The 8,128-nt window shown below is 51.7% G+C and overlaps 1 protein-coding gene across 2 annotated transcripts in view; it reads left to right on the top strand.

The window, feature by feature from the left end:
• Window positions 1–412: 412 nt before the first annotated feature.
• Window positions 413–8,128, top strand: part of SETBP1 (SET binding protein 1) — a 365,686-nt gene continuing 357,970 nt past the window's right edge. Inside the window, exon 1 of one of the 2 annotated variants that reach the window (XM_064577664.1) lies at window positions 413–1,600. The gene's annotated coding sequence lies outside the window, so the exon portion shown is untranslated. The remainder of the gene's footprint in view (window positions 1,601–8,128) is intronic. The other variant, XM_045886796.3, reaches the window with a different exon arrangement.

The raw sequence follows: 8,128 nt of genomic DNA, 5'->3' as shown, positions 1-8,128 counted from the left end.
ACTGAAGATACTTCATCTTCTTCTTTCCACCACCCTGAAGAAGGAACTGCATGCCAACGTGCATTTGCCATCTCTCTGCGTCTTTCCCCTCATCAGGCGTCCATTTTTTGTGAATAACAAAAACATGCACCTAAGCCAACTGAGTGCATATATGTCGCTTAACAAAAATAAATAAATAAATAAATAAATAAAGTAAAATAAAATAAAATAAAATAAAAAAGTAAAATAAAATAAAATAACCCCCTGAAAGTGAAATGCAATTACCAGGTTAAAAAAAATGCACCCAGTTTCCAGAGCCTATCACGTCTCGCGCCTCATCGCGCAGCTCCCCCCCAACACTGCTCCTGTTGTGTCAGATAGTGGCAGTGTTGAGCCCGGGAACCCGCGCCGAGCCCGCGGCGGTCCCCGCGGCCGCCCAGTCCCCGCGTCTGACTCCAGCGCGCAGGAGCCACTGGGCCGCGAGGGCGCTGGGGAGCGGGAGGGGCGCGAGGGGCGGCGAGGGGTCACCGGTCGGCCTCCACGAACTGTTTTCCTCCTCCCCCAGCAAGACCCCACTCCCTCCAATTGATCGAAATTCACCGAAATTCACCGAGAGAGGGAGGGTGTAGGGAGAGGTCGCTCGCTGGTTACTGGTTGCGCCTCCCCCGGCTCGAGCCGGGAAGCGGCCCCCGGTCCGTGGGACGAGCAGTGTGGGCGCCCGCGCCCCCTCCGAGGCAGATCGCGGGGTGGCTGTCCCCGCTCGGCTCGCCGCGCTGCCGCTCCGATCCTCCCCCCTCCCCCGCCCGCGCCCTCCCCCTTCCTTTCACTAGGACTCCGGGACTCGGGAGAGGGCGCGGGAGGCAGGCACACGGGCCCGACCCCACTCCAGCGCTCGCCGGGGGCGCGGGCGGGCGGCGAGGGGACGCGGCGGGGGCGCGGGGCGGGCGCGGCCATGGAGCGGCGGCGGCGGCGGCGGCGGCGGCAGCACTAGCGACCGCGGGCGGACGAGCGGGCGGGCAGGGCCGCCGGCGCCGCGGACCGAACTGCACAGCTCAGCAAAAGCGCCCTCGCCCTCCGCGCGCCGCCTCCTGCGAGCCCAAACCCGGCAACATTTTTTAAAGCTCCAACCCATCCTTTGAAGAAAAGAAAAAAAAATAGCATTGATCGGAGAGACGGGGATATATATACATATATAAATTTTTTTTTTTTGGCTCCTGCTAAAATTAGCCGGGCTCGCCGCGCGCCTGTGTGCGAGTGTGTGCGAGTGTGTGTGCGTGCGGGCGTGTGTGTGTGAATGTGATTACTCCAGGACTCCTCGGGCTCCGGAGACGCCATTTTCCCCCTTGATATCTCTCTCCATAAATCGGTTGCGCGGCGGAGGCGGCCGCGCCGGGCGGGAAGCGCGGGGCCGGCCGGGGCGCCCGCCGCTCGCCGCCGCCTCCGCGCGCCCGGGGGCCCCGGCGCCCCCTGAGCGAGGGCGGCCCGCCCGCGGCTCGCCGTTTGACAGATGCTCATCGCCATGGAGTTGCCGCAGCAGCACCTCTGGGGGCTCGGGCGAGCGACGGGAGCCGAGATCTGAGCGAGCGCCGGGGCCAGCGGAGCCGGAGCCGCCGGGACATGGGTGAGCACGCGCGGCGACCTTGGCCCGGGAGCACGGCGCCCAGCCTCCCGCGGCGCACGCCCGGGGCCGGGGCGGTGTGAGTGCCCTGTGTGCAAAAGTTAACGTCGCCTCGCCGGGGCTTTGACTTTGCACCGGGCGGGAAGGGGAAGACGGGGCCGAGGGGGCGGGATGCCGGTCCCCGCCAGGCTGCGGAGGATGGGCGCGATTCCGGCCCGCCCGCGGGTGGGCAGCGATGCTGGCTCGTTTGGAGTGGCCCGTTGGTGGCAGCGATGGTGGCAGCGTCGGGCGGGAGGGCTGGGAGCTTATTGAGTTTCGCCTAATCTGATTCTCCCCAACCCCCCCGCCTTTTGCACCCTCCCTCGGTCCAGCCGCCGGCTGCCGGGGCTGGCGGGTTTGGCGTTGGTGGAGTGGACTCGGGAGGGGGAGGGGGTAGGGAAAGGGGTGGGAAGGCAGCAGGACGTATATATATATTATTTGGGGGGGTCTCTTTGTAACTTGCAGGTTAAGTGGAGCTAGAGAGCTACATTGTAACCTAGTTGGATTTTTTTTTGGCTGGGGGGAATGTATGAGAATCTAACGTGTCGTTAATAGAAAGAAGAACAGGGAAGAAGTGGTCCAGCCGGCGAAGGTTGGTTTGTGCTTGTGTTGTGGCTCTGTGTTAGTCTTTCTCTTAAAATCTTAATCAATGGATCTGAGTCTCTTTCTCGTGCTCTCCGGTTTTGGGACTCTGAAAAGACAGGAATTCCCTTAAAAGCAGACGACTGCCTTTTTTGAAAGCACGCATTGTGTGTGTTTCTAGAGGAGCCCTGGGCTGGAGAATTAACGGCAGGCTTCCCCGTTCGGTGGTTTCCAGTGGGAAATCACTCCGGAAAGGGAGCCCTTCAGTATCGATTTATTGTTTTTGTCTCTCAAACCATTATCTCCTTGGCTAAAATACTGTCTGAGAAGTTCCACAGAGACAGAGTCAGGTAAACTGGACTGGGCAGATCTTTAGCAAGATGGTGATAACGGTGATGCTGTTTTGGGTGTCTGTTTGTGATGGAAGCATTGCTGGGTAATAGCAATTTCTGATCGGTAGAGCATGCTGGTTCTAAAAAAATAAGTGACTTGCCTAAATGCTGTCTTCCAGTCCCCCTCCCCTACACGCTGCAAACACCCCTCCTCCCATGACCCACAGGCTTACAACAATTCTGAAATCGGATCCTACTGGAAATATTTTCTTTGGAGATCGGAAAGTTGTGCAATTGGAAGTGGAAGATGAGGCTAGAGGTACCGGGGGTGCGGGGAGGAGGGCTCTTATTGCCCCCTGATGCTGCATTTATTCTTTATGTGTGTCTGTGTGGGTTCTGAGGGTGTGTATATCCATCTAAAAGGACTGTTGAGGGAAGGATTTCCGATTCGTTTCCGCTTCAAATAAACTGTCCTGATAATCTCATGGTTGGCGTCTAATGCTAAAAGGCCAATTTGTGTGTCTCTTTATCGCCTCAGAAACTCTTCCAAAAGGGCCGTTTAATTCTAGAATTCTGTAACAGCTACTTTTCCTTCCAAGCCCCCACCCCCTACCCTCCACTATCCACACCTTTTTTTCCTAAAGTTTGGTTGGAGTCTGTGGTCTTTAAGGAAATCTAATGCTACTTGTTTTCCTCTTACATTATTTTTTGTTCTCTACCTTTTCATTCCTTTGCTCTTTATCCTGTTTTTCTTTTTTTCCTGTAGATTCATAAAAAAAAAAAAAACTAGTTTCATAAAGTAGCTGTACTAAAACTATCTTGCTGTTGGGGACCCACCTCCTACCCTCCTTTAGTTCACACAGGTAAATCTGATTCACCCCATTCAAACTCATCTTCATTTGCGAAACGTGTGTGCACGCGCACGCGCGTGTGCGTGTGTGTGTGTGTGTGTCTTGGGAGGTGGGGACAGGAATGGAGTAGAGAAGAGGAACGTGGAGAGGAAGGGTGGTGTTCTGTGCAGGCCACATCTGCAACACTGGGGCCAGACCTGGACGGTCTGGGAGTTTCCTTTGCTCACCCCAGTTAGCCGTCTGGCTGGGATGGGGAGGCGGGGCCAAACTGGCCAGGGGCGTGTGAGGGAGGAGAAAGTTTGTAGCACTTTAAAATGTAGCCAGTTTACAATCCCTGGTCACTCCCTCCCCTTTCTCCTCCTTTCTGTGGCTTCCACCATCCAGAGACTCCCGGAGGGAGGCTTGATCTCCTGCCCTGACTCAGGAGTCCAAGGTTTCAGAGCGAAGTTGAAGATGTGTTTTCCTCTGTACTTAATGAAATTGTCTGCTACCAGAGAAGGGCATTAGGACGGATCAGAAGAGTAAGGTCGAACATAAGAGTATCTGCAAACTTCAGGGAAGGTAGTCTGAGAAGATAGGGAGACCAGGTACTCTGAAAGGGCTGCTTTGCACCTTATGCCCCCTCCCCCGGTAAGACAAAAAATCGAAGTCTTGGGCAGTTGAGTTGGTGCAAAAGCTGGGCTGTGGGCACTGCTAGCCATTCTAGTAACCTGAGCTGGGCTGGGGGGAGGAGGTGGTGAGGGAATGCAATCGGGAGCCAGAGGAGGGAAACGGACTTGTCTCCCGGAGCAGGGAAAATAGACGTGTCACTGGAATAAACAAACTGGAGGTGGGGGAGGGGATGGCTTGTAGTGAACATAAGGGGGAGTGGCTGAGAGGCAGCGAGCGGTAGGGTAGGAAGGGGCCACTTCTGGCTTGGGTGAAAATATCAACTGCCTTATATGTTCATAAATGGGCTAGGCAAGTGAAGGGGTGTAATCCGATCTTTTGTATGTTAACATCACAGTGTTACATAGGAAGGCGCTGCTGGCAGGCCCAGTTTTGGACTTCACACAGGGGAATCCTAGGGGTATCCCTGAGTGAACCTCTTTGGTGCTAGGAGGGCTTCTGGTCATGTACTTGCATTATTCACAGCAAGCTACTTTGTAAATCACAAAGTGAAAAACAAATTTACTTTGTAAATCACCTGACCTAAATGAGGGTTTCGAGAAAGAGAAAACAGTGCTTGGAATATTTGTAGAATTTAGTTGAAAACCGTAGGTGGGGAGAGGCAGGAGGCAGGAGTTTGCTGAAGAAGAAATAAATAGGTAGGCATTTCCCCTGGATTCCTGATTCTGTTTCTGCTGTTATCTTGACTTTCAATTCCATTAGGGGCTGAATCGATACTTCTCTGGCACAAAAATGTACCTCTAGGAGAGTTCTTTCAAGCCCGTCATTATTTTGAGTTGTACTTCAATCTCTGCTCCAAAGCTTCTCTATAATATGCAAAAGGAGGAAGATGAGAGTGGCTAGATGCATGGGACGTCCATTCTGGATTCTTGCAGAGACACTGAAACTTGGCTGGGCCTCAGCCTCCCAGAATGCCAGTTTTTCCCTTGGAGACTTGAAGTTTTAATTGAAACCAGAAAGCTATTGAAGGCAGACCCAGCCAATGAAACCTTGTTTTCTCTGCTGCTCAGGAATGGGAAATAAATAATTTTTTGCTGATGGCATTTCAAGTTGCTTCAGTTCTGCTCCTGCCAGAAGAATGGGGTAAATTATTATTAACACATAGGCATTGTCAGGAGTTGCAGGACCTTAAAAAATGGGATGATGTTATTGAGTTTACTCAGGGCCCCACTGTGTGGGAGAGGTCTATGGGGTCGGGGTGGGGGGGGATAGCTACTCTTGTCCGGGAGCAGGACAGCCCTTCCCTGAAGAAAAGGAAGCCTCATAGAGTCCTTGCCACACATCACAGTGCTTGGTCCTTTGGTTCCTGTGATGAAGGGAACAAAGCCATCCAACTTTGCTCCTTCTGCGGTCTGTTATAAAACCTGGGGAGCTTCTTAAAAATAGTTTAAGCCAGGATTAAGTGAGGAACACCACTATCCTACATATTGCCATGGGTTTGAGCTTCTTTTAGAGCTATTTCTAAAGGCCTCCCTGGTGTTTCACAAACTCTTCATCAAGCTGCAGACGCTTTGGGTAGCCTAACACTTGATAAATGCAGAAAAGAAAACACCAAGGTGTCCAGAGTGCACTACTTCATGAATATGGGGGATAGATGCCACCCTACAGTCTCGTTTCACTCTGGGTTTTCATTTCCATTTTCACTTAGCCCTCAACTAGATTCTGATGGCCACTTAGACTACCAAGTTGGGGCAATATGAAGTTTGGGGGGAACCGGTGACCTCAGATGACCGAGTGCAAGTTAATGGGCCCTTAGAGTTCTTACCTGGAATTTTCAAAGGTCTTTCAAAGTTTCAAGTCAGAGCAGCGTCCCTTTCAGAGTTGGTTTTCTTATATCCTCAGAGGGTGCCCTCCAAGGTTGATGGAGCATGTTTTTAATCGGCCTTTGGCTTAGAAACCCACAGTTGACTTCCTGTCCAGTTCAGAGCAAATGATGCCAGGGTCAAACGGAGAGCGAGAGCAGCTCTGAGGTCCACAGGACACCTTTTGAGGAAGCAGGTAGCCCTTCCTAGGAACTGATGATGGACTGTGATCCACAGACGCTTGAGAAATAATTGTAGGCAAAGCCAGCTGAGCTGACCCCAGGTAGGCTGAGGCTTCCACCTTTCCAAGTGCTGGGAGGGTTAAGGATGAATGGGGAGCAGATAGAATTTCAGAACTGTGAGCTTAGAGAGATGTTTCCCTGACCCAACTTCTGCCATCAAAAGCACTCCCTTTCATATGCATGGCTCTTTGTTCTTTTCAAGACATCTTCCTATCAGATTTGCCCCCTTGATTCTCCTAAGGAGGGAGAAGCAGTGTATCCCCATTCAGAAGAGGAGGGACTGACACACTGACTTGCTGAAATGATGCAAGGTGGTGGCCCAACTGGGACCTGAAGGCTGTGTTAAAATATGAACAGTATCACACCTGAAGTGACAAGATCTGCTCTGGATCCTGTCCTCACTAGTCCCGGCTAAAGGACCCCTGGCAGGTTATTTAACCTCTTTGAGCCTCAGTAACCTAATCAGGAAAATAGGGATAAAGATGCTTACCCTTCCTACTTCACAGGGGTTGGGAGGATTAAATAATACCAGCTAATTTCTGTAATTGAGCTCTGAGAGGATTTCCATGCTGCCTCCTGGAAACTGGTGCCTGGGATTATTATCGCCATAGCCCGGAGATTAATAACCCTCTGGTGCGACCAGAAATGCCTACAGGGGCCCTTGTGTTCCAAGACAGTTGGGGAATACTTGTTTTCTGCTCTCGAGTTGACTCATAAGAAAAACGTGTATATATGTATATACACATCAGTGGAATTATTAGATGCCTTATATCTGCCATGTGTATCTAAGGCTCAAAGTCTCAGGTAATATCCAGTTTGGGCTCACAGATGTAACGGGGCTCAGGAAATGCTCTTCGCTAGGAATGAGAAGAACAAAAGGAGATGCACAGAGTGGGGGCAAGCGGGAGAGAGAATGAGGGGCAGGTGCTCCATAGGGAGCCCCAGTGGCTGAGCAGTGACATTCAGGACAGAATGTTTAGCCTCTCCTAGCAGGAGAGGCTAAGAGGCTAAGGTCTTCTCCTAAGAGAAGACCTCCTAGCAGGATTGCCTCTGTCCCAGCAAACCTAGTACATTGTCTAGAATGAGGAAAGTTCTCCACAGTCCATTTGCTCCCAGCCTCCCCTGGATTGCTCCTCTTTCTCTTTCCTGTGATTCCTGGCTCGCCCTGTCCAGCGACCTGTGTGCAGCATGCACCTGGCTGCGTTCTCCAGTGAACCCCGTTTTACGCAATGCTTGCTGATCTCTGCTCCCATCAGACTGGCTTCCTCGCTCACCTTGGGCCCTCTGAATGTGTGTCCGCCTCCGCACTTGGGCTCACTATGTGTTGCTGCCTCCTCTCTGGAAGGTGTCCCGATGGGTCCCTTTTAGCCCAGGCATTTACCTCTTAGGACATAACACCAGCTCGCAGCTCTGCACCGTGGTCTCCAGAGCACTTTGGGTCTCAAGCACTCGCCTGGCAACCGGCTCACGCAGCTTTGCTGTTTGTTGTCACTACCTCCCTGGGCCATGAGTCCTTAAAGAAAGGGACCAGGTTGGCCCCACAAAGCCCTGCCCCTCCTTACAAGTGATTTCTGTGGTGTGAATGAATCACAGAATTTATGCAGACATAGAATATTAAAGGTAAATGTTGTTTAAGGTGCACCGGAACTCTGGACCATGAAGCAACACAGTGTGTGCCTCTTAAACAGAGTGAGTAAGAACCACTTTTGTTAATGGCTTTTTATACTTTTGGCTATCTTTCAGGGGCAATCACCCACTCCGTCTCTCCCTCCAAGCCTAAGAGGTAATGATGTTTTACCCCATGTACATCCTAACAGGCACTGATTCACTCATTCATTCAATCATCAACCATTTATGAAGTGCCTACTAGAGCATCATCTCCACACTAGCACACCCAGCTTTTGACTTTCTCTGAAAATTCCAGTTGGTTTTTTTTTTTTTTTGTCCACCACACTCGTTTTGGCACTTAACCATGCAATCTTCTTTGTTGCTTTAGTCCAAGTGCTTCCCCACT

Source organism: Mirounga angustirostris, unplaced genomic scaffold, assembly GCF_029215605.1.
Source record: "Mirounga angustirostris isolate CCGP_5_RB_7025 unplaced genomic scaffold, mMirAng1.0.hap1 SCAF_14, whole genome shotgun sequence".
NCBI lineage: Eukaryota > Metazoa > Chordata > Mammalia > Carnivora > Phocidae > Mirounga > Mirounga angustirostris.
The sequence above is the reverse complement of the archived record's forward strand: the minus strand, read 5'-3'. Positions and strand labels throughout refer to the sequence as shown.